This window comes from Pteropus vampyrus, unplaced genomic scaffold (assembly GCF_000151845.1).
Source record: "Pteropus vampyrus isolate Shadow unplaced genomic scaffold, Pvam_2.0 Scaffold12, whole genome shotgun sequence".
NCBI lineage: Eukaryota > Metazoa > Chordata > Mammalia > Chiroptera > Pteropodidae > Pteropus > Pteropus vampyrus.
Window position 1 is genome coordinate 9099446 of NW_011888793.1, and position 4878 is coordinate 9104323.

Consider the following 4878-nt stretch of genomic DNA (forward strand, 5'->3'; position numbering starts at 1 on the left):
ATCAAGTATATAATTAAATGACAAAGAGATAAGTAAAAAGCTGAAAGTTTTTATGAATTTAAGGTAAGAGCATTTCCTTAAACAAGATACAAAACCCATAAACCATAAAGAAAATATTGCAATACACCTAACACACTAAAATTTAAGTCATTCATATAAATTGATATGTAAAAAATTAAATGACAAATAACATATTGGAAAGAAATAATTCTCACCCTTATATTAGATAAAGGGTTTATATAAAGAATACATAGAAGACATAGTTCCATAGTGTAGCAGTTAACATGTCTGCTTTACATGTAGATAGTCCTGGATTCACACCCCAGTGGAGCCACAGTCCATGGTCTGAACAAGCCCGATATCTGATCTCAGAAGCAATTTTGCAATATCTAATAAATTTGATGTTGCATGTATTTTACATCCCAGTAATCCTAGGTCTATAGAAACTCTCCCATATATGCATATTTTAAAAATATGTCTCAAAAAAAAAAGTTTCTCATGCAGCAATGTTTGTAATAGAATAAATATGGGAGGAAAGCCCTCTAAATATTCCTCAGTAGGTGACTACATACAATAAAATGCTATGTAGCAAATAAATTATATGAACTAGATCATACAGTATCAACATCAATATAATATTGAAAGGGAAAAGCAAGTGGATATATATTATAATTTAAAATATTTTAAAAACCAATAATATATATTATTTATGAATTCATTAACTTGTGGTAAAAGTAAAATACTTATCTATAAACAATATTTACCAACCTTATGGTCTCATGGTAGTGGTTATTCCTGAGATTTGGGATAGAGTGCATGAGGAAGAATGGTAGGCAGCCTCTAAGATGGTTTCTGATGATTCTCATCTTCTAATACTCATACTGTTATATAGTCACTTTCCTTTAGTATGGGCTGGACCTTGCAACTCACTTTAAAGAAATCAAATATGGTAAAAGTAAGGGGCTATTACTTCAGAGATTAGGTTATAAAAAGATAGTGACTACCATCTTGAGTGTTCTCTTTTGCTTGAGGAAACCAAATATTGTGTTGTGAGATGCCCTATAGAGGGACTCATGTGGCAAGGAATGGAGGGAGGCCTCTGGCCAACAGATAGCAGGGAACTAGGCTCTTGTTCAACAGCCCATAAAAAACTAAATTCTGAAAACACCATTTGTGTGATCTTGAAAATAGATCATCCCTCAGTCAAGCCATCAGATGATACCATAGCCCTGGCTAATTCCTTGATTATAGCCTTGTGAAAGACTTTAAAGCAGAAGCCCTTAACTAAGGCATATATAAATTCCTGCCCCACAGAAACTGTAAAACAGTAATTACCTATTGTTTTAAACCACTGAGTTTGTTAATTAGCAATAGATAACACCTACAAGAAGGGTGATGAAATAACTGAAAATGTCTGACAGCTTGGTAAAATCAGCAGGTTTTCACCAAGGCACTTGTTCCCATTCTGATTTTATCTTCATGTTGGTAGTAGCCTTAACTTCGCTCAAATCTATCCAGTGCTGTCCTAGTGATATAATGGAAGCAACATGTATAATTAAAAATTTTCTAGCCACCATGTTTAAAAAAGTTAATAGAACCAGGTGAAATTCACTTTAATGTTATATTTTCTTTAACTCATTATATTAAAAAATATTCTTATTTTAACATATAATCTACATAAACAAATTATTGAGATATTTTACATTTTTATACTAAATATTGGAAATCTGATTTGTGCTAAATATCTCACTTTGGACACTAAAATTTCATTAGAAACATTTGGTGTATATTTCATAAAATGTAGAGTTGAGAAAGTAGAGTTGCAGCACAAATTTTTTTAAAAAATATATTTAAAAGTTTTCCAAAAATGAAATTGGGTATTGTTTTTAAATTAAAAGTAAAGAAATTTTAAATTCCATTTCTCGGTTGTACTAGACATATTTCAAGTACTCAATAGCCATATGTGGGGAGTGGTTACTATACTGGACAGCCTGTTTCTAGAGATTATCTCTCCTGAGACAGTACTTTTCCCCCTGCCCTCCTACTAGTAATTTCTCTGTGTAACTTTTTGGCTAATTTGGGTTATATATTGTTTTCTAAACCAATCTCTATAAAGGAGGAATGATGTTTCACTTCAGAGTTGTTCTCAGCAATCTGTGTGGATTAGATTCATCTGAGGAGATTTTTGTTCCCAAGTCTCACATTCAGAAATTCTGATGGACTTAACTGGTGCTGAGTCCCATGCTGGTATTTGTTAAGAGCTCCCAGTGGAAGAGGGATAAACAATATAGAGAGTGTGCCAATTTACCAATTAAAACATAATCTCTGGGCTCTTCTGTCGTCATTTTAAGTCCAGCTCCATATGATGGTCTGCCACCACTGCTTCATGCCAGCACCCTGCAGGGGACAACTCTGCCACCATGGAGAGCATGAATGAGTACAGCAACACAAAATTTGCAGAGGGCTCCAAGATCATCCTGGGTAAGAATCAGCAGGAGGACTGTAAAATATTTGTTGGAAGCTTGAGCTGGGGTACAATCAAGTAAGATCTGACTGAATATTTATTTCAGTGTGGGGAAGTTGTAGATTGCACAATTAAAATAGACCCATTCACTGGGAAGATTAAGAGGATTTGTATATTTGCTCTTCAAAGATGCTGCTAGTGTTGATAAAGTTTTGGAACCGAAGAAACAAACTGAATGGCAAATTAGTAGACCTCAAAAAGGCAAAAATTTTAAAAGGGAAAGAACTTCCCAAAAAAGGTTTTTGTGGGTGGACTGAGCCCAGATACTTTCGAAGAACAAATTAAAGAATATTTCAAAGGCTTTGGAGAGATTGAAAATGAATTTCCTATGGATACAAAAACAAATAAAATAAGATGATTTTATCACATGCAGATGAAAAGCCAGTAAAGAAATTGTTAGAAAGCAAGTATCAAGTTGATTCTGAGAAGTATGAAATCAAAGCTGCACAACCCAAAGAGGTATATAGAGAGAAACAACAACAAAAAGGAGAAAGAAGTGCTACAGCTGGTGGAGGAAGTGATTCTAGGGGTCATGGCCAAGGTCAGGGCCAAAACTGGAACCAAGGATTTAACAACAATTATGACAAGGACGTAGAAATTACAATGGTGCCTATGGCGGTGATCAAAACTATAGTACCTGTGATTATACTAGGTATAACTATGGGAACTATGCGTATGGACAGGGTTAAGCAAACTACAGTGGCCAACAGAGCACTTATGGCAAGGTGTCTCAAGGGTGTGGCAATCACTAATACAATTATTAGCCATACTGAAGGAGGACATTGGGGAGAAACAGGAGGGGATTGCTAAAGTAAGCCATCTTGCAGGACAGCATTGAAGATTGGTCTTCTGTTGATTTAAGACGATTATGTAAAAGACTTTCTTGTGTACGAGACATAACTGTGCCCAATTCTATATAGCTGCCAATTCGTTTTCTTTGTTTTTACTTTGTTTTTTGTTGTCTGTGTGACTCAAGGTGAATTTGTGTTTATACAAATTTTATCTTTATGACTTCATTTTAAATCTTAAATAAATACTTTCTTATGTGAAAACAAAACCAAACCAAACCAAAACCAAAACCAAAACCAAAAAAACAATCTCTGGGATAGACCCTGGGCATTACTATTAAATATAACAACAACAGAAACAGATTACTCTAATGCAAAGTCAAAGAAAGGAATAAATAACTCTTGGAATCAAGGTCCAGCCTTGAAAATTTGCATAAGATTCTCCTGACAATACCAGACTTCCTGAGAAGGAAATATGATTATCGGGACAGAAAGCCCAGTTTTGCTAGAAAGGAGACACACATTCTGTGTAGATAACCAGCCAGCCATGCCTACTATATGTTCGGGATTTTCCTTCTAACTCTAAGATTTATCTTTGGTCTCCATGGCTCTGTTACGCTCCTGGTCTCCTGCGAATTTAGTGTTCCCCTAGGTTCTGTTTGCTACTAGATTCTTTTATAACTACATTTTGCTTTGTTTCTCTCTTCTTCATCTTAGGTTTTAACTTCCACCTATAACTTGAAGACTCCTGGCTCCAACAAGAATAATCCATAGCATTTCTTTGCTTCCTACATTTCAGGCGATCACTTGAAAATGTTCCTGATTCATTGCATTGCATCCTGGCTGCAAGACTTATTGTTTTTTTTCACACGAACTTTTGATATTTCATATTAACACATCGATTTACATGGCTTTTGTGCTATAGCAGTTACTATATGTTTTAGCAGCATAATTTATATTCAACAGTATTTTTAGAATTTTCAGCTACCCAAATAATTATTATTTTTTTTAATTCAGTGCTATAAAATTTACTCCTGACTACAGTAGTGTAATTTTAATGTGCTTAAATGATAAATATACTACGACAATGCCTAAAAACCTATAAAACTTTCAGGAAAAGTGGGATTTTAGTTTTTAATGTGCAAGAGCTATTGTTATAATGCCAAGATCCAGAGCTTTGCCACATTTATTGGCTCTTGTCTAGCCTCTCTTTACAGTTTCTAGCACGGTGGAAGGACTTTTACAAAATTTGTTAGAGAAGATGCTAATCTGTTATCTCAGAGGTAGAGTCAGAAAATCTTCACAATATTAGGTTGAAATGATTTGAAAACATGACCAATGCAAAATTTCCAGAATGGAAACAGTTATTTCTCAACTCAGTAGGTTATTCAGAGGAACATTCTGTAAGATAGCTCTCTCTTAAAATTGTTTACAATGTTTTATTCATTAATTTCACTTCTAAGATCTTATCCTAATGAGATAAACAAAAATACAGTGAAACTATACCAAAAGATATTACTCAAAATAGTCATTGTTATTGAGGTTTTAGAAATATGCTGCATTTCC

General features: G+C 34.2%; 1 pseudogene; it reads left to right on the forward strand.

Annotated features, from left to right (window-relative positions):
- Positions 1 to 2405: 2405 nt before the first annotated feature.
- Positions 2406 to 3297, forward strand: LOC105305356 (annotated as a pseudogene).
- Positions 3298 to 4878: the final 1581 nt, after the last annotated feature.